The sequence below is a fragment of the Vanacampus margaritifer genome, chromosome 10 (genome assembly GCF_051991255.1).
Source record: "Vanacampus margaritifer isolate UIUO_Vmar chromosome 10, RoL_Vmar_1.0, whole genome shotgun sequence".
NCBI classification, from domain to species: domain Eukaryota; kingdom Metazoa; phylum Chordata; class Actinopteri; order Syngnathiformes; family Syngnathidae; genus Vanacampus; species Vanacampus margaritifer.
The window spans coordinates 22,780,808-22,802,585 of NC_135441.1; the positions used below are offsets into that span (position 1 = coordinate 22,780,808).

Here is a 21,778-nt window from a genome sequence, read left to right on the forward strand (position 1 = left end):
TAGTCTACTGTGTTTGTCCAGTCGGCGTGGGTGCATTGTCTATGGTATGTGTGGAAATTTGTGTGTCAAGTCCTCGCCACAGCCAAGTCTTCTTGGTCACAGCCAAGTCGTCCTAATCACAGCCAAGTTGTCCTAATCACAGCCAAGTCGTCCTCGTCACAGCCAAGTCATCTTGGTCACAGCCAAGTCTTCTTGGTCACAGCCAAGTCGTCCTAATCACAGCCAAGTTGTCCTAATCACAGCCAAGTCGTCCTCGTCACAGCCAAGTCATCTTGGTCACAGCCAAGTCGTCCTAATCACAGCCAAGTCGTCTTGGTCACAGCCAAGTCGTCTTGGTCACAGCCAAGTCGTCCTAATCACAGCCAAGTCGTCCTCTTCACAGCCAAGTCATCTTGGTCACAGCCAAGTCATCTTGGTCACAGCCAAGTCGTCCTAATCACAGCCAAGTTGTCTTGGTCACAGCCAAGTCATCTTGGTCACAGCCAAGTTGTCCTAATCACAGCCAAGTCGTCTTGGTCACAGCCAAGTCATCTTGGTCACAGCCAAGTCGTCTTGGTCACAGCCAAGTCGTCCTAATCACAGCCAAGTCGTCTTGGTCACAGCCAAGTCGTCCTAATCACAGCCAAGTCATCTTGGTCACAGCCAAGTCGTCCTAATCACAGCCAAGTCGTCCTCGCCACAGCCAAGTCGTCTTGGTCACAGCCAAGTCGTCCTAATCACAGCCAAGTCGTCCTCGTCACAGCCAAGTCATCTTGGTCACAGCCAAGTCGTCCTCATCACAGCCAAGAAGCCATAGCCTTAGTCAAGTCATAGCCACTTCACAGCCAAGTCAAGGCAAATCAGGTCCTGTCACGTCACGCTCGTTCCAGTCAAGGGCGACCAGTCCCGTCCCGTCCAGTTATGGTGACCAGTCACGTCACGCCAGTCATGGCAACCAGTACAGTTAGTCCAGTCACGTCCCATCAAGTCATGGTTGTCTGCTCACCTTTCTCCTTAATAAAGGTTAATAAATGTACCCCTTGATTCCAGTTTCCCTGCATTTGGGTCTACCATCCCTCATCCACTCACGTTCCACCCTGACAGAAATAAAATCATAGACGTTCATCGTCACAAATTCTGCGATTTGCAGCCATTGTATGCTAACTACATACTAAGGAACACCAAACTATTTGGACAAAAGGTCGCATTAAGCATTTTGGGTGCAAAGGTCAGGTGGTAATATATGATTCGATACGGTTTTAGATATGTAGGGTGTGAAACGATTCAAGGCCGGTTCGATTTGAAAGTGGAACGATTCAATCGAACTTGTCACGACTGAAACGTGCCATTTCCTTCTAAGGTAGCCTGTATCCCTCCAGTAATAAACAATTTGATAAATATCTCCATATATTCAAATTGGAACAATTCGATTCGATACACTCACCTCTTTTTAATTTAAAAAAAACAAACAAACAATTTTCTGGTTCAAATCGTGTTTTTTTTAACACCCCTATCAGGTGGCATAACAGTTTCCGCAGTCAATATGTTCCAAGCTACTAGGACACAATCTGAAGGAACTATTACCTCTTGTCATTACCCTGGAGAACCCACGGGGTCAAATTTGGCCCCTATAAATTCTGCTACTCAAATAACAAAGACCTTTTTTTTTCTTTTTTCTTTTTACAAATTTAACTTCAAAAGTCCAGAGTGACACTTCTGACCCCTGCATGGGGCCATCTAGTGGATGAATATTGCACTTACATGAGCCAGAGTGGTGGTGACAAGATGGCTGGCAACATGCGGTTTTGTTGAGCTGGAAATCAATCTAAATAAAACCATCTTCTCAGCAAACCATCAGATGGTAAAATTGTGTTGTTTTTTTGTTAATCTATTTCATATCATTGTTGCAGAATGCCTAGGAGTATGTTTTATATATATATTTTGATAAATTAGCAACTCTGAGCTAAAAAAAAGGGTTAAAATTGAAAAAACATATATTTTGGTGTTCAGTGAACTTATAGCAGTCATTTAATGTATAATTCGTAATTTTCCAAAGAAGAAAAGGGTTCTTGGGTTCTCCAGGGTTAAATGTGTGATAACCTGGGGGTTGCGTATTCAATAGTTTGGCGTTGGTACATTTTTTTGGGTACTTTTTAAAGAAAAGGAACGAGCTCCTACAGCCAGCTCTCCGCTTTGCTGTCTGCTATGCTCAGCGCTATCCGCAGAACTACAAAGGAGATGGAAAGTTAATATTTGCCAAGACAATTTCACCATCACAACTAATACAACAGTCGGCAGCTGTTGAGGCTCCGTCTCCCTCGTTGCGCCACGATGCCCAGCCAGCCGCTTCCGTCACAAAACTGCCATCATGGGAAATGACAAACTCTCGCGCCTCGAGCACATTCATCCTGTCAGTAATATATGCTTATCGTTATTATTGTATCATTTGTGATGTTTCACGTTTTTGGTTTTAAAACCCCAATTTTGTTTGTCTCTGCGCCATACGGTGACTATAAAGGCTTCTATTCTATTCAAATCCAATCTTTATGTACAGCACTTTGTTACAACTGTGGTTGTTTTTTTTTAAGTGCTCTATAAATAAATTGAAGTGTCTCAAAGATTAAGCCATGCAAGTTTAAGTACACACAAACCTTTACAGTGAAACTGCCAATGTCTCATTAAATCAGATACGGATCCTTTTGATCACTTTGTCGTTACTTGGGTAACTGTGGCCATTCTAAAGCTAAAACGTTATTCACGGTAACAGCGAGTGAAGTTTGATGAGTAACAAAAAATAATTGAGAAGCACTGTTTTTAAAAAAAAAAAAAAAAACATCGATTGAGCAGTTATTGCATTTGCTGAAGACAAACTTGAAGGGTTTTCCAGATTTACAGCCAAGAATTAAAAAGCTAATTTTTGATTTATAATGTAAATTGTTTATTTTTCCCATAAATTTTGATCCTTAAAAAAATGGAAGCCATATATACAAACTAGGGGTGTCAAAATGAGGGTGCTCATTTTGAGTTCATTTAAAGTTCCTTTAACGCCACTAACTTTTTTAACGCGTAATTAATGACCGCCCTGAAAGCCTGTAATGGGGGAATTCCAGTTGCAACACAGCAGACACGTCAACATCAAAAATTTTGCAGTAATTAATTAAACAATAATGCATATATTTGCGGAGACTGGGGTCAAGTCAAATTTTACGATTTTAAAAATGTGCAGAATTTCACAAGTTACTTCATGTTAAAGATTAGATAGCTCTTAATATGAAAAGAAAAATGCACTGAGCTGTCATCAATGTCTTGCAAATGCAATTAATGCCATCTAGTGGCAGAAAAGGACCTCAACACAAATCAATATCACACTCGTCTTTTTAATTTTAACAAAATTTTTATAAATTAATCGGAAATGACTGTATCAAAGACTAAAAGATGCAGCCATATTTCTACAAGTTTTTTTCCACTTTTATGTTAACAGTAGTATAAAAACCCAGGGGAAAAAAATTATTGTGTATTTTATTTACAACAGATATACAGTTTTCGATTAATCGTGAGTTAACTGTTAAAGTCATGTGATTAATTACGATTAAAAAAAGTTAATCGCCTGACACCCCTAATACAAACTGTTGTAATTGTTGCGCCGTTCACTTGATTTGGATACCTCAAAATAAAACTGTAAATTTTAAATTAAAGCATATTTGATTAGATTAGATAAGATGTTTAATTTCAGATCTGTTGTGGCGGTGTTTAGAGTCAAAAACATGAGAGTTGTGTCAACGTTCCAATATTTATGCACCTGACTCGACATCACCTGTTAATGCTGAAGTGTCACGAGGCAAAACTTGCACACGATAAAGTATAACATGAAAATAAAAGTAGACGTAAACACGTGCCATGCACTGCGACTGCACATGATGCTGTTACATGCCGCAAATCCATGACATGGGAATTGGTGACTCATTAACTCTGCCAGCACCTGATTGATTGATAGCGATAAAAGCAGAGGGGGCGGAGAGGGCATGGGGGGGTTGCGGTTGGGAAGGGGGGGGGGGGTTTGCATTCTTTTTTCCAATATCTTTTCCATCTTCCCTCCCCGCTCTTAAAAGCTTTCTCCCTCCTTCCTTTCTGCTTTACCTCTGCACTCCAGCTCTCTCTCTCTCTCTCTCTCTCTCTGTCTCGCTCTGTTTGTATCTTTTTCTTTTGCCTCAGCATCCCGGAGCCACCAGCGGCAGCAGACATCATCATCAACTGAGGGGGAAGAGACTTTTCTCACACACACACAAGTGGACTAACACGCAAAAAAAACAAAAAACACACGCACAGGAAAGGCGGCAAGGCGGACGACGGAGAAGCGTATCATGTCCGGCAGCTGCGTGCTGACCTGTAGTAAGAGGAGGCGCTCGGCTGGCAGCTCCACGTCCGCTTGAGTCCTCTAAGCACCTCCCATCGCTCACCCCTCCACCCACCTTGAGCGCTGCCCTGGTGCTGCGGCTGCTGAGGGGGGGCTGGCTGGAATGACCCTGGAGAGCAGGAAGCACAAGAAGATGCGTTCAAGGGTGGACAGCCTGATCCTTCATCAGCGATCTGCCGGACAGCACGCCGCTGACCTGCGTGGCGCATACGTGCCCATGTAGGAGGGCACGGCTGCATAGAGCGAGGGTCGACAGTAAGCACACTGGACCAAAGGACCTCTACAGAGCGACGCACAGGTGAGATAACCACCTCATGAATATTCATCCGAGCGCGTTTGATGATGTTCATCTGTGCCATCTTTGATTTTTTTTGCCGTTTTGTGTCTGTGTGTCCCGTTGTGCTGCCATTGCTGCGCTGTCATTGATTAGAAAGCAGCGGATGAGCACTGTGGCAGCATGATAATGGAAGATGTCTCCTGGAGGACATGGTCCGATATCCATCACACGTCTGGCGATAGTCAGGAGGGGATGGAAGGTCTCGCGTGAGAGGGTTATTAGGAGGGGGGGAGGGATGAAAAGGAAAGTGAAGGTCTGTGGCATTTCATGTCATTTATGTGAGTTTTTTGTCCTTTGGGATACAGCTGTTTAGGAAGGTTTTTTTCTTCTTCTTTTGGCTCTGTTGAGTTTCTTTTGAATTCTAGTACAGATTCAAGGATTCTATGAACTTATTGGCATACTAGCAGAGATGAGATTTCGCACCTGAGGTCCTTGACTTAAAGCAACACTAAGGAATTTTCTGTTTGCGTTGATTATGGCGGTGCCATATGGACAAAAGCGGTATTGTTATGCCCGAAGGAAGACCAGATTTCCCATAAGGACAAGCGCATTGCATCGTTTTTTGGGAGTGAAAGCCAGGCTAATGTTGATCCTTGACTGTCCTTTTATGTGGGTAGCTTCCTTTTTTCATTTTTATTTTTTTCTATGAACTTATTGGCATACTAGCAGACATGAGATGGATGGCATGAGATTTCGCACCTGAGGTCCCTGACTTAAAGCAACACTAAGGAATTTTCTGTTTGCGTTGATTATGGCGGTGCCATATGGACAAAAGCGGTATTGTTATGCCTGAAGGAAGACCAGATTTCCCATAAGGACAAGCGCATTGCATCGTTTTTTTTTGGGGTGAAAGCCAGGCTAATGTCGATCCTTGACTGTCCTTTTATGTGGGTAGCTTCCTTTTTTCATTTTTATTTTTTTCTATGAACTTATTGGCATACTAGCAGACATGAGATGGCATGAAATTTCGCACCTGAGGTCCCAGACTTAAAGCAACACTAAGGAATTTTCTGTTTGCGTTGATTATGGCGGTGCCATATGAACAAAAGCGGTATTGTTATGCCTGAAGGAAGACCAGATTTCCCATTAGGACAAGCGCATTGCATTGTTTTTGGGAGTGAAAGCCAAGCTAATGTTGATCCTTGACTGTCCTTTTATCTGGGTATCTTCCCTTTTTCATTTTTTTTTTTAAACCTTTCATTTGTTTTGCAGCTTCTGCCAGGAAAGCAGTAGTTGTGCGTCAACATTCAAATTGACTTCCGTCTTTGTAACGAATGGGGAAAAGGGGGAAGTGACGTATGTCATTAAGCAGTCAGCACATTTGTAGTTTTTTTTGTGTGGCAGCGTTCCTACCATCCTCCTTAAAGTTGCTTAGTGCCAGTAAAAATGATACAGACCCCCCCCCCCCCCCAGGCCATGGCAAAGGTACCATTCAACTAGATTTAAGTCGATGTTTCATCAGAAAAGTTATGAAAATATTGTATTAAGGTTGAAAAGTTCCTTAGTGCACTTGAATCGTGATCAAATACTACCACCATAATGACCAAGATTAAAATACAGTAACAATCCCATTGTAGGTACAACGGAACTATACTTGGCCAGTGAACCATGAGCCTGAGTAGCTACTAGCAATAGACTGGGGAACAATTAAAAAAAAAAATAATCTGTTGAATTACATTTTTATGTTAACAGTAAAATTGCCATGCTGATTCTAAAATTGAAGTCAGTTTGTTTCTAGCACGTCAAAGATTTTATCCTACAGATGAGAAGAATTCCATTGATTAGCTGTAGAAAGACTGTAGTAAGAAGAGATGATTATGATTGGACTCATCTACAGCTACGTGGCAACTTTGTTCAGTCACAAGTGAGAAAGTAGGGTAAGAGGTATGTAAAGCTCCCAATAGATCACTAATATCAATATATGTAAACAGAAAGCTAGCATAATAGCGATTAAGAGGATTGGTGCTGTCTTTTCTCTTAACCTTGTAACCGTGATCTTACCGTTCTAAATGAGATCAAAACAACTGTCAGACTTAACTCAACAAAAATGGTGTCCCCCAGTCCAATCTAATGAAGCCTGTATGTATCCAACTGAATGGCAGAAACATTTGCGACGCTAACGAATGTTGATTTCACGTCAGGGTTCGTTTGCTAAACGTACTCTAAACATTCGCCAGCAGTTTTAATAATTTGTTAACATCAGGCGAATGTCTGGCGAATATTTGGCGAACGTTGCGACCTTGAACTAACCCTAATAAACCCTGACGTAAAATCGACATTCACTAGCGTTGCGAACGTTGCTTATGAAATCATGCTAAAATATAAACTCAAAACATAACAGACTATACCAAAACCAAACAACATGACAAGCTAACAGAAATCGAACAGGTCTGCAGGTGTGCGTGTTGAATTGTCACATAGACAATATGAGGCAGGCAAGTCCCTTTTCCGTCACTCCTTCCAGAAGCTTAAGAAAAGGCCATAAGCTTCCCCTCCAAATTCTCCTCTAATCAACTTAGGCTCATTACACGAGTGTAAAGCGGTTACAGTGCTTTTCATTTTCAGTCGACGTCAAAGACAAGAGGCAGCAGCAGCAGCAGCCCCAAAGTGCATTTCAGAGATTGGCTCGGGGTGGATGTGCTTATTCAGTGCTGCCTGTGGCTGAGAGAGATGAGCTGTCTGGTGCTGTTGCGTGGAGCATACATCACCGCATGCGGGGCTGCGGACCCCAGGAGGAATCAACAGAAGGAAAGCCATTACTTAGATGACCAGGCTCCTCTGATCTCATCATGTGGCAGGGCGGGTTATGGAGACACTGGACATAGGCGGACGGTGGGGAAGGAGACAGCTCGAGACAGAAGGCGCTATTTAATACTGAGATTTATTCTAGAAGGCAGCACAGCACATTCAGCATGCTGGAATTAGGCATGTTTTATTACAAGGTTTGTTTGGGAAAGTAAGGTGGCTGATTGTGAAAGGCCGCCAACATCGATATGAAATCCACTCAGGCCGACAGTGGTCATGCCGGCAAAGTGATGTGGGCGTCTAAAGGTTGATTTGATGTTCTTTTGCCAGTCGGACATCATTTACTGTGGGTGACTGAGCAGTTGGGCTTCAAAAGCATGTATGGACGAAGAATCGTGTTCTGTTAGTGTACATTCGCTAAACACAAACAGCTGTCATGGCTAAAGTCACAAAATGCACAAACAAACAAGCGCTTATGTAATTTACCCCGCTTAACATCAATGTGTCAAGAAAATTGGTACGTTTTCTTTGTAGCGAGCAGGCATCTTAAAGCTAAATGTAAAATAAAGAAACAAAAACAATCTTTTACCATTAGAATGCCTTGGCTGATCAACAGTAGTTGATCGAAGGTAGCTAGGCGCGGCGCAATTATAGTTATTAGCTGATATTTAATACATTAACAAAATCAAACATTTTTTGATAAATTAGGGTGTCTAGCGTTTGCCTTGCTCATTTCATGTTTTTTACATTCTTAAGTGTAATACAACCCTAAACAGATACAACAACTGTCCCTTAATGTAACAAATGACACTATGATGGGCAGCTAGCCAGTTGGTGGCTAGCGGTAAAGCAGCTAACAATGTGTCGAGAACAACCAGGGAGCTTAAAGCGAATTGTAAAATAAGGAGACAAAAACAACACTGACTGAATACTATAACCAAAATTATTAAAAGCACTCTCTTGATAAATAAATGTTTGCCTTGCTCATCTAATATTTTAGCATTGTTAAGTGTAATACAGACACATACAAATAAAACAACTGATGCCGCGAAGAGCAGCTAGCCAAAGCTAGCATTAGCGCTTGACCTCACTGCCTGAACTGCAACCTCATAATCTCGCTTTGCTAATCCCTGGCAGACACCATGAGCACACACTTGAAATTTGAGGCCGCTTGCAATGGGTTTAAAAAGTCAACACACCCCTGTTCAAATGGCAGGGTTTTTGTGATATTAGAATTTTTTGGGGGCAATTAGCATTTCAAAACTTCTTCCACCATTAATATGACCTATCTCATCAACAATAGCAACTCAAATGATGTCAAGTAAGCAGGGACTGCCTACACCCCAGCCAATTTAGTGTTAGCAACATATTCCCTCGTATGGACAATTTAGAGATTTCAATTAAGCTAACGTGCATGTTTTTTGAATGAGGAACAACTCAAATTGTATATAGTTACTAAAATGAAGGAATGAGTGAAGAGAACTACTGCAGCGTTGGACATGTTCAACTGTGATGGACTACAGAAGCATCTAGAACCCGTGTAGGCCCTCTATAACAATTAAACATTTACAACAGAGGGCAGTTAAATGAGAAACGGCACATTTTATTTCTGTCTCCCAAATTAAGTGTAACATAATTGTTAAGTATGAGTCTCATCGGCGCACGCAAATGCTCAAAAGGTTTTTTAATCTAAGCAAAGATCTTCATCTCCAGCCTCGTTTCAAATTTTCATCGAGTTTTCAAAGCAATGCTTGATGTCAAACTCGGGGAGGAAAAAAAAGGTGTTTGATTTTCATTTCGATTGAAATGGATTCCTCTATTTTCATGCCATTCATGTCTAAATAGAATGTGGCGACCCGGTGGGTCATGTGACATTTTGGAAAGATCCTGACTGATATTTTGCAGTCCTCGCAGATTTATGACTTTTTACATTCTGGCTTACTAGGAGATGATGTTTTACTGTTGTCATTGTGTCCTAATGCATTCAAGATGTGTAACTTGCCAACAAGAGGTCACACAGCAGATCGTCGTCTCACTTTGAACTATCCCCGCTCACATGGGTGGTTAAATTCTGTTTCTTTTCTGTATGTCTCTGGTCTCACTGCAGCGATGATTTGTCATCCAGTGTTTATACTTCTCATCTTCAAGAGAAAAACACACTCTATGCTTCACTTCCTTTCACTCGTGTTTAATTGCTGTCAGCGGCAACGTTTCATCATGTCACAAAGTGGAACATAGCGACAACAAAATTGAGAAAACATTACGCCATTCAGTGGTGGCCTATCATCAAAATATGTGGGAAATGACAACGGGGGGAAAAAAAAATTAAATATAAAAAAAACGCCTATGAGACCAAACATTGCAAAAATATTTCAGGAAAACCAAAAGATGAGATCTCTGCATACCAAGTTCAGAGATCATCCCATTTGTATAGGCTTAACCTGTTGAAATTAGGGATTTTCGATACCACTTCCTGATCGTTTCTAGTTCAAATGTTACTCATAATTTGATTAAATCGAGGATGGTGGGCAGAATTATTTTTTGAAATGCAACCAAATTAGAAGTTCGCCAGCATTTTGTGAACAACCTTTCAGGTTCCATTGTAACTTGGGAGTTTTAACTCATTCACTGCCATTGACGACGACTGCGGGCGTCAAAGCTCATTATTTGATTATTGATAAAATACGCAATGTATTAATGCTTTGGGAGAGCTGCACATTTCTCATCTTATAAACAACGTTGATTACATTTATCGCCATGTCACATTTGATAAACAGGTGGATGAATGGACTACAAAATCATGAGAAAAAAAAAAAACATGCCACTTTGAACATGTCAATCAGAACGAAATAATCTTTAACACACAAGAACAATGTGCCCGAATTTGTACAAATCTGGCCTTTATTCTTCTCACGTGGCTATTTTTTCAGCGTTACTAGGTGAATATGCATATTACTAATCTCTCTCTCTCGCTATCACATCACTGAATTTCACACTCTGCAGCGTAGTGTGCAGCCCTTACCTAACTTGGCCAGCATCGTTTTTTGGGAGTGAAAAGCCAGGCTAATGTTGATCCTTGACTGTTCTTTTATGTGGGTAGCTTCCTTTTTTCATTTTTATTTTTTTCTATGAACTTATTGGCATACTAGCAGACATGAGATGGCATGAAATTTCGCATCTGAGGTCCCACACTTAAAGCAACACTAAGGAACTTTCAATTTATGTTGATTATGGCGGTGCCATATGGACAAAAGCGGTATTGTTATGCCCGAAGGAAGACCAGATTTCCCATAAGGACAAGCGCACTGCATCGTTTTTTTTGGGGTGAAAGCCAGGCTAATGTCGATCCTTGACTGTCCTTTTATCTGTGTAGCTTCCTTTTTTCATTTTTATTTTTTTCTATGAACTTATTGGCATACTAGCAGACATGAGATGGCATGAAATTTCGCACCTGAGGTCCCAGACTTAAAGCAACACTAAGGAACTTTCAATTTATGTTGATTATGGCGGTTCCATATGGACAAAAGCGGTATTGTTATGCCCGAAGGAAGACCAGATTTCCCATAAGGACAAGCGCACTGCATCGTTTTTTGGGAGTGAAAGCCAGGCTAATGTTGATCCTTGACTGTTCTTTTATGTGGGTAGCTTCCTTTTTTCATTTTTATTTTTTTCTATGAACTTATTGGCATACTAGTAGACATGAGATGGCATGAAGTTTCGCACCTGAGGTCCCAGACTTAAAGCAACACTAAGGAATTTTCTGTTTGCGTTGATTATGGCGGTGCCATATGAACAAAAGCGGTATTGTTATGCTTGAAGGAAGACCAGATTTCCCATAAGGACAAGCGCACTGCATCGTTTTTTGGGAGTGAAAGCCAGGCTAATGTCGATCCTTGACTGTCCTTTTATCTGTGTAGCTTCCTTTTTTCATTTTTATTTTTTTCTATGAACTTATTGGCATACTAGCAGACATGAGATGGCATGAAATTTCGCACCTGAGGTCCCAGACTTAAAGCAACACTAAGGAACTTTCAATTTATGTTGATTATGGCGGTGCCATATGGACAAAAGCGGTATTGTTATGCCCGAAGGAAGACCAGATTTCCCATAAGGACAAGCGCACTGCATCGTTTTTTGGGAGTGAAAAGCCAGGCTAATGTTGATCCTTGACTGTCCTTTTATCTGTGTAGCTTCCTTTTTTCATTTTTATTTTTTTCTATGAACTTATTGGCATACTAGCAGACATGAGATGGGATGAAATTTCGCACCTGAGGTCCCAGACTTAAAGCAACACTAAGGAACTTTCAATTTATGTTGATTATGGCGGTGCCATATGGACAAAAGCGGTATTGTTATGCCCGAAGGAAGACCAGATTTCCCATAAGGACAAGCGCACTGCATCGTTTTTTGGGAGTGAAAGCCAGGCTAATGTTGATCCTTGACTGTTCTTTTATGTGGGTAGCTTCCTTTTTTCATTTTTATTTTTTTTCTATGAACTTATTGGCATACTAGCAGACATGAGATGGCATGAAATTTCGCACCTGAGGTCCCAGACTTAAAGCAACACTAAGGAATTTTCTGTTTGCGTTGATTATGGCGGTGCCATATGAACAAAAGCGGTATTGTTATGCCTGAAGGAAGACCAGATTTCCCATTAGGACAAGCGCATTGCATTGTTTTTGGGAGTGAAAGCCAGGCTAATGTTGATGCTTGACTGTCCTTTTATCTGGGTACAAAAAAACATGCCACTTTGAACATGTCAATCAGAACGAAATAATATTTAACACACAAGAACAATGTGCCCAAATTTGTACAAATCTGGCCTTTATTCTTCTCACGTGGCTATTTTTTCAGCGTTACTAGGTGAATATGCATATTACTAATCTCTCTCTCTCGCTCTCACATCACTGAATTTCACACTCTGCAGCGTAGTGTGCAGCCCTTACCTAACTTGGCCAGCATCCCAAACCATCGGCTGGGAATCGGAAAGAGAAAAACACTTGAAACAAAAATAAAACGTTGCTTATTATACAACCCTGCAAGACACATTTGAACTATGACGGGTTTTGCTGCCTCACTGGGCCCGTTTTACACATATGGAGGAAATGATATTTTACATCATGCAGCCTTGTTTGTTTGTACAGACGTCATTACTGTAATGCATTCGGGTATAGCACTCCTGTTTGGGACATAATCATCTGCTTAATGTACAACGCTGGCCTTAAATACTAAACGTCCACTGACTACTGACTGTTTGTGTTGCCTTGTCACCGTAGTAATAACCACAAGCGGCATATGTTGGAACATCATAAAAATCCCACCTATGTGTCTGCAAGCATGTAGCAAATAGATGACTGCGGTCTTTTCTGCAGGCTCTCTTGCGCTCGCTCTTACGACATTGCAGCCCTTTTCATTTGTCAACACAGGGAAAACAAGGACCTTGAACGTACCATAGGTTTTGTGGGCAGTAAAGAGAAAAGCATACATCTTTCAAGAAAGGACACAATTGAAAAAAAAAAACAGCTAGGGGAGACGTCGCAGTCGTAGGACTAGGAAAAGTGCTTTTGTAGGATAAATGAGTAGCTAAGTCAGGCAGACATCGAACAGCTCTGCCAGGAATTGTTCCACATGCAAAAAATCAAGAAAGAAGCACATTTTTCAGTCCAGGGGTTAATTTGGCAAAGAAACAAGGGCAGTATTTATTTATTATTTCAATAGAATTGAATGGAATTCACTCACTGTCTTCCCCGTTCCATCTTTCATCACCTTCCTACCACTGTTGCTTCTTACTCTAAGCCATGCTTCACACAATGGCAATAAATAGTAAATAGACAGCATTTATTAAGTGAATATTATTAGTACCGTTAGTTGCGGAGGCTAATACAGGGATGTGATTTGACCAAAGTGAAATTATCTGAAAATTTAGCCGGGGGTCTGGGGGCCGAAGCCCCCCGGAGCTCATGGGTTTTCCGTATTTTTAAGTACTTTCAATGCACTCACATGACAAAGAAATAGACAAAACAACAGCATAAATTTTCAATGTATATTGAACTATCCCATATAAAATGGTAGTTTTAGTCAACTCAAAATCAGTCACATTCAAAAACATTGGACTGCCTTTGCTTTTAAAAACTATCACTGAGAATATCATCATATCTAACTAATGTGATTACTAAGTTAACACATAAATAATGTTGAAGAGTTCAAATTTCATGAACAAATAATTGTATCATGACCAAATGAAAAGTAACTCATATTAGAGCATACCACAAATGTCTTTGTTATAGCAGAAGATGTTATCTGTCGGAGTCATGTGTATACACAATGAACTACTAAAAAAAATAATAATAAATAAATCAAAAATAAATAAATCGGAATTTTTTTTTTGGGGGGGGGGGGGTGGGGGGAGATAAAAAAAGCGGAATTCCGCGAATTAGCGGAAAAATCACATCCCTGCTAATAGCAGATATTTCCAGTCAATGTGCATTTTCAGTGAAAGGGAAAATATTGCCGTCAAAATAAAAAAAAATAATAATTTTTATTCAACTTTGCTGAAATATATTTAGGCATATTTGTTTATTGAAGGACTTTTCAGATTTGCAAAATGTTCATTTTTATTTTATTAATCTTAGCTCATTTGCTCCCCAAATCGTACAAAAACGTTATATTTTAAATGTTGCCATGGTCCTAAAAACGTATTTATATGTGTTTTTTACGTGGGGGGGGGGGGGGGGTTATGCTAGACCATACAGAAGGCTTTGATGCAGCCTCTGACCTTAAGAGGTTGCTTAAAGCAATGGTAGTTGTTACAAAAAGCGGCAAGCAGCTGGCAGCAGAGTATAAGAGAGCAACCATTTTGCAACAAGCTCTTTTTCCCCAGTGTTTTCAACCGCTTTGTGAATAACGAAGAAACTTAGCTATATCTAATGCTAAATGTTGCAAAAAAGAAACAGATACGAATATACTTTTTTTTCTTGATGAAAGTAGACTCTAATCTTTCTTTTGGTAGGTTCCATGCTTTTATAGCAATAGAACACAATATTCTGTGGGCCTTGCAAAATCAGTCAAAATCCAGTAAAACAGCCGGGAGCGAAGGGGCTTGCTTCAGTGAAAATGTCTGGGAGTAAATGAGTTAATAAACATCTTTGTTTTAAAATTCTAATAAAAATGTTCAGGAAGCTCATCAGCATTGATTATGACGTTAATTAAAAATGTAAATAAAGTTAACAGTTTCAAATTGATCTCTTATCAGCCATCAGATTTTCAAAAAAAGGCTGATATCGATATTTGCCCAAATACCAAACATTGGCGCCGATAATCTGCCTGGTCATTCTATGTATTATTCATTTTATTTTCAATCGGTAAGCAAAAATCACAAAATGGAAACGTTGCTGGTTTTTATGTTTGAAAAAACAAAAAAACATTTGACATGTTTTTTCAAATTCATTTTATATGAAATAAACATGTAATGTAACATTATGCATGCAAAGTGATATCAAGGGGCACTTGCATTTGTCCATATCATTTATACAAACTACCACTCGTGCTCTCAGCTCTACAGCCATCATTGCCATGATGAGCATCATCAACATTTTCTTTGTAATTGCTTCGACCTTCTACCTCTGGCGGTGCATCTGCATTCTTCCCTCTCGCTATGTAATCATCATCATCATCATCAAGTGAGATGAGGTTTGGGAATGCAAGGTCGTATGAGTCCTATTGCTTTTGTTGCTCTTGGTATGCATGATTTGTAATAAACGCATCGCAATACAACCTTCAGTTCTATTAGGAGCAAGTCGGTCAATGTATAATTAATGCTATAGTTTAGTTTTTTTTTTAACATATATTTTGCATACTTTCAGTGCACTAAGCAGTTGGAAGTACTTTGACGGTGTTTGAGGAGCAAACAGTAACCTCAACGTCAGTTTATACATTTCCCGAGACACAAAACGGACATTTTGCGATCTTTATTTATTTATTAATTTTTTTTATTTTATTTTTTTCATTAGAGCTCAGTATTGTTCATTCAGTAATTTTATCGATTTGACATGTCATCATCATTGCTCTCTTTTTTTTTGTATTATTATTATTTTTTTATATTTAAAAAAAAAAAAAACATTTTGCGATCTTAACTCATTCACTGCCATTGACGGCTATAGACGTCCAAAAATCATTTGAACTATTTCTATTAGTTAAACATTTTTTCCCACTTTTGTTACCAAGAGTATGAAAACCTAGATTTTTTTAAATTGTACATTTAGAACAGATATAAAATGTGTTATTAATTGTGAGTTAACTAGTGAAGTCATGCGATTAATTATGATTACAAATTTAAATCGCCTGACGACCCAAATTTTTTATAATGCATTCTTCTTCTTTTTTTTTACTCATTCATTGCCATTGACGGCTATAAACGTCAAATATTCATTTATACTATTTCTATTAGTTTAAAAAAAAAAATCACTTTTGCTAACAAGAGTATGAAAACCTAGAATTTTTTTTATGTACATTTAGAACAGATATCAATTTTGTGATTAATCGTGAGTTAACTAGTGAAGTCATGCGATTAATTACAATAAATAAAAAAAAAATCGCCTGTTGACCCTAATTTTTAATAATCTTTATTTTTTATGAATTTATGGCAGTGAATGAGTTAATTACTTCAAACAACACACAACATATTTTCTTACCACATATTTGCATTGGTAGCAGATTGTTATTTGGCTTGACCCACAAACTTGGGGTCACTGCTGCCTATGGCGTCACACATTTCCACTGATCTACGGTCAATGAGACGAGCCAAGAATGGCAGCGGCGTGCCAGAAAAGGCAGGGAGGATTGAGATGCGGATGTAAACAATGCATTTACACAGCGTAGCAATCTCTCTCGCCGGCACGAAAAGCATTCACTTGCAACGGCAAAGCCCGAGGGATGCAAACAATGTCGGGTAGGACACGCAAAATGTCATTTTAATTTCATTGCGAGGGAATACATTCTATTTATTGTAGCTCGTATGCTTCAAGTCAAGGAACGAACCATTTGGAGGAATGGAAATTGGAAAAAGACAGACGGAAAGGGATTTACATATTTCACCCTTCATAGTGCATGACATAATTAAAAGATTAAAGGACCCTGGAGGGATTTTTAACGCATGGAGGGCAGGAGCATAAGCTCATCACTGGAGATCTATGATCCTTCAGAAGGTAAGAAAGAACCACAACCTGTCATCATCAACCTATAGGTGAGGTACAATAAAAGCATCATGCTGGATCCATCATTGCTATTAAATTTAGTCTCATTTTTAGTCCAGTTTCTATTACGCTTGTTAGTCAACCTCATCCTGTTTAGTCAACATTTATAAATCTAGCATTTTAGTCCAAGGCAACATAATTTTAGTCGTCTAGTTTTAGTCAACAAAAACTGTCATCGTTTTAGTCAAGTTTTAGTCAGGACAATCATTTTACCCGTTTATTTTTTTGGTCAGCAGATAATGGTGAACATTTCGGATCGAAAACTATTTCACATAAAATGTTCTCATCTTTTTTGACGAAAAACAACTTGACACACAATTACAGTATATCAACAAGTGGCTACTACAGCGCCATGCTACGAGCTAGTAAGTTAGCCAGCATTAGTTAGCGGTCGGATTTAACCTTATTGTTGGAACGTTATAGCCGTTGGATTAATGTTACGTTATATCTATAATTTACTATTTTTTTTTTTTAACCTTTCACCGTGAATACACCTCCTGTCTGTCCCATGTGTTTTGTGCATTCTGCACTCGCCAGCTGCAGATTTGAAAGGGGGCGTGTCACATGACAGTGGTCACATGACAGTGTCACATTTCCAGCACGTCATTGTTCATGAACGAAAACGTCCATAGATTTAAATCCAGTTTTTTAAGTGAAGTACATTTTCTTCTCGTCTTCATTAGTAGACAAAAATGAATACTGATTTGGTCCTAGTTAATGTTTATTAACTCATTCACTGCCATTGACGGCTATAAACGTCAAAAATTCATTTAAACTTTTTTTATTAGTTCAACATTTTTTCCCCACTTTTGTTAACAAGACTATGAAAACCTAGATTTTTTTTATTGTACATTTAGAAGAGTTATAAAATGTGTGATCAATTGAGAATTAACTAGTGAAGTCATGCGATTAATTATGATTACATATTTTAATCGCTTAAAGCCCCCAAATTTTTAATAATGTTTTCTTTTTTTTATTTATTTATTTATTCACTGCTATTGACGGCTATAAACGTCAAAAATTAATTTCAACTTTTTCTATTAGTTTAACTTTTTTTTTTTCACTTTTGTTAACAAGAGTATGAAAACCTAGATTTTTTTTTATTGTACATTTAGAACAGATATAAAATTTGTGATTAATCGTGAGTTAACTATTTAAGTCATGCGATTAATTACAATTACAAATTTTAAACGCCTGTCGCCTCTAATTTTTAATAATCTTTTATTTATTTTTTTCTGAATTTATGGCAGTGAATGAGTTAATGAGGCTTTTAGTCTAGTTTAGTCTAGTTTTCGTCCGGTGAAAAATGTGTGTTGACTAAAATATTTGTCTTCAGTTTTCATTAACGAAATTAACACCAATTGTTATATGAATTAAATAAACATTACCGGCTTCATAGAAGTACTGAGGTATCTAGGATAGTACATCAAACGCAAAAAGCTTGCAAATAAATAATAAGGTGCTAATGCTACGTGTAAAGATAGAATTAGTATAACGTGAGGGTGACCAGACATCCCGTTTCAAATACAGTATACCTGCTTAACGCTTCCAGTGACTGTAATATATCCCACTATGTCCTCACGGTGTGGAAAAACAGTGAGGAGAGACGCTAGCCGTTAGCTAGCTTGCAAGCTAACAGGCTTTGAGGGCTCATAACGGATGTTGGGCTTCTCCATGATGGCACCGTCTCGTTTGGGAATTTGAGTAACGCCACCGAGCTGTCCTGTAAATTGTGAGATGTATTTTGGGGGCATTTTTAGTCATAGCTTGCTAGCTAGCCGCACGCGATAGTTGTAGAAATGGGCCTGGTAATAATGACTAATTGCACCAGATTACCACCGGTGTGTAAAAAGGTACTTAAATTTTGATGTAGTGAGGGATGGGTGACTCATGCAGGATGTCCAAAGTGCTTGGTGCCATTTTAGCCCCATAAAAAAAAAGCTAATTATAAAACTATTCAGTAGCCTACCACATAGCATAGGTCTCTACCCCCTGGTATAGTGGCCCCACCTGTTGTTTTGTGTTCTATTTTGGGAGCGGCGTTTATCATTTGTTCAAAAAGAGCAACTAATCGAGGGACATTAAAGCGCAGGTGACTATTTGAGGAAATACGAGAAACATCTAACGCCTCTGTGAGAGCGCCAAAAAGCTGCTGTGGCTTGATTTTAGAATTGGCGCGCTGACATTTTCTTGAAAATCATGATTGCAAATTGCCTGCAATTACTTGACGGGACTGCGACACATACGCACACACACATGTGAGCACGCGCAGTGACGTGCGGGATTTAGGTTTATTTCGGCTTCTGTTTCTCCCTCCTAACATTAGCTGGATATCTTTGAGTGTGATGTATGAAAGGAGACCTGCCACACTTGTCGTCGATACGTTACGGTGTATAACTGATGAGACGACGCTCCCCACTGGTTAATTAATGGTGCGGCCGTCATGTAGGCGGCCCGATCTCCAGTGGCTGTGGAGAGAATTCTCCTGAGGAGGAGCGTAATGGAGTGCACTTGGACCACCTGCCACGAGAGTGTAGCCATGATTAAAAGTCACCAAGAGGTTCTTCTGATTTTCAATGGCTTCCCCACAGGTACAATATGAGGCTGATTGATCCAAGGCAAAACAAAGACAGCAGTTAAACATCCATCAGGCACGTAATACGAGCACGGATCTGTTTTCAGGGCTCGGCGGTTAAATTGCGCGTTTGTTTGTAATCTCGGCAATTAGGATGAGCTGACTTGTCATTTCTCATCTCACCCGTGCCGAGGAGATAAATAGCGCGTGCTTGGTTGGGTTTCAGCGTCTGCTCTCAAAAGGTGAGAAATACAAATCTGGATTCAGACAAATCCTCAGATCATGTCCTGTCACTCTCCGTGAGAACGCATTTAACACCGGCTCTGTAAATTCTATCAGCATGTATAACTTCCTGACAAATATGCTGACAGCAGCACACAAGCTCAACAAACAGGGAACATGAATAATGCACTTGCTCGTGGAAGTCAAGTCCGAGTAAGACAAGAGCGTGAGACGGTTTGGGATTTGGATACTCTGTGATTAGTTTTGGTGAAATAACACAAACAGGAAATTGCCTACCTTGTGTTATTTGCATACACTACAGTTTGATGAATATATTTTAAAATTACACAAAGCTTCACAGTGTAAACTTGCACACTCAAAAAACAATGCCTCTTATGTGGGAAATTCACGGCTCGGGGGGCCACATCCGGCCCGCCACATCAATTTATATACACATCGCGTCCCTCAATGCAGTCGTTGCCAGTTCAAAGCCGTCAATCCCAGATCAAGATTTAAGTAAACAAACAAATGACTAAGAGTAACAAACATTTCAGAAATTACATTAAAACTGGATCTTAAAACAATTGACACCTAACTCAAACTATATTTTACATTGATATCAACTTTATATATTTATATATTACATCATATATTTATTTTTGACGTTATTGTAAGGTCATTCAGAAGAAGGAAGGTCTAATAGCAGTTTAGGGTTATTGTGACAATTGGTTTTTGAGAAATGTGCAAAAAATTTAAAAATCTGAAGCTAATACTAAAACTAATACAAATTAAGCTATAATGAAGAATTTTTGGAAAAAATAAAAACTAATAAGAACAAATCTGCCATAATAACTAATGGTAAATAAAACTAAATGAATTTGTAAAACAAAAGTTAAAACAAAATAAAAATGAGTGAATAATGAAAAATGCAATACTACTAGAACTAAAAGTTTTTTGTTTTGTTTTTTAAATCAAGTGAGGGGCTCATTGTTGTTGAAAACAATAAAATAATAAATTTTGGCTTGACATATAATGATTAAATAGATTATTAACATTGCAGATGTGTTTTTCCCTAAACGTTAATATAAACCCCTTCAAATAATGCTGTTTTAATTGTATTGAATTAACAATACACGTATGTTTAGAATTGTGGAAGAGGTTTTCAGTGGTTGCAGCTGTTTCCTATATTTTGTTTATTATATTTACGTTACTGTAATTTGCAAAAAAAAAAAAATCACTTCAATGGGCCATTTAGTAAACTCAGCATTGACCATCGTTGTCTTTCTAAACTAATAGTTTCTAATAGATTCATGGACTTGAGCTGCCATAGGCTGACAAAACAACTAAATATACACTGAACATGAATAATACATTTGCTCATGAAATTCAGAGTGTTTTCATGCAAGTGCCAGTCGGGATTTTCTGCACACAAAGTTTTGATTTGAAACAATACGCTGTAATCAGTTTAGGGAGTTTGATGAAGTAACACATTAACAGTTTCAGCGTAAGTGGTTGGATCCGGCAGTGTTATACAATCGCAGCAGCTGAGATGTGGATTTCGGTCCCTTTTTTTTCCCCCCCACACGGTGGAATTGATATTGAATAGATATTGGATTTTGCTGGAGCATGAAGCCAAATTAGTCTGTGAGCCTCACCAGCATGGATATTATTCATGAATAAGCCTTTGAAAGCGTATTTACATTTATGTGAAGGCAACGGATGGCTGATGATTAAACCGAGCCTCTCCGCATTGTGGTCGTATAAATATTCACTACAGTAAAGCTTGCTGACATGTCAAACAGTGTGTCGTCTCAGACACAGTCTGCATTTCAAGTCCTATCTGAACATATTATATTACTATTTATTGCCTACCTCTGATAACTTGGTATGAATATTTTACTGTCACACCAGTATTTCTCACATTCTCAACAAGTGCGAGTCTTAAATGTCCATAACGTAAACATCACTTTGGATAGCGCTAGAAATGTTCCCAATATGTTCAGCGGATTTCCACAACATTAACTCATTCAAACCCAAAAACGTATATATGCGTTTTTTAACACTTTGTGCTTCACTCCCCAAAACATATTTATACGTTGCTGTTTTTTTGTTTTTAACTCTTTGACTGCCAGATGTTTTCAGAAAAGGGATGCCGTGGGTGCCAGCCGATTTAAGCATTTTTGACTGATCTTTCAAGGTCCACAGAAAATTATGTGTTTGGACTATGGAAACACACATACTACCAAATGAAAGAT

The 21,778-nt window shown here is 39.0% G+C and overlaps 2 protein-coding genes across 14 annotated transcripts in view; one reads left to right on the forward strand and one right to left on the reverse strand.

Moving 5' to 3' along the window:
• Nucleotides 1-21,778, reverse strand: part of LOC144058763 (uncharacterized) — a 184,568-nt gene that overhangs the window by 89,141 nt on the left and 73,649 nt on the right. For 6 of the 11 annotated variants that reach the window (XM_077577274.1, XM_077577270.1, XM_077577268.1 and 3 more), the window contains 2 exons: nucleotides 4,364-4,502; nucleotides 4,117-4,230 (listed from right to left, as the gene is read on the reverse strand). The exons of 1 other annotated variant lie outside the window; for it this stretch is intronic. The gene's annotated coding sequence lies outside the window, so the exon portion shown is untranslated. Of the gene's footprint in view, nucleotides 1-4,116; nucleotides 4,231-4,303; nucleotides 4,503-12,421; nucleotides 12,442-21,778 lie in introns of those variants that run through there. 4 more of the 11 variants (XM_077577267.1, XM_077577264.1, XM_077577265.1 and 1 more) reach the window with 3 other exon arrangements.
• Nucleotides 4,113-21,778, forward strand: part of frmpd3 (FERM and PDZ domain containing 3) — an 89,830-nt gene continuing 72,164 nt past the window's right edge. For 2 of the 3 annotated variants that reach the window (XM_077577254.1, XM_077577255.1), the window contains exon 1: nucleotides 4,113-4,691. The gene's annotated coding sequence lies outside the window, so the exon portion shown is untranslated. The remainder of the gene's footprint in view (nucleotides 4,692-21,778) is intronic. The other variant, XM_077577258.1, reaches the window with a different exon arrangement.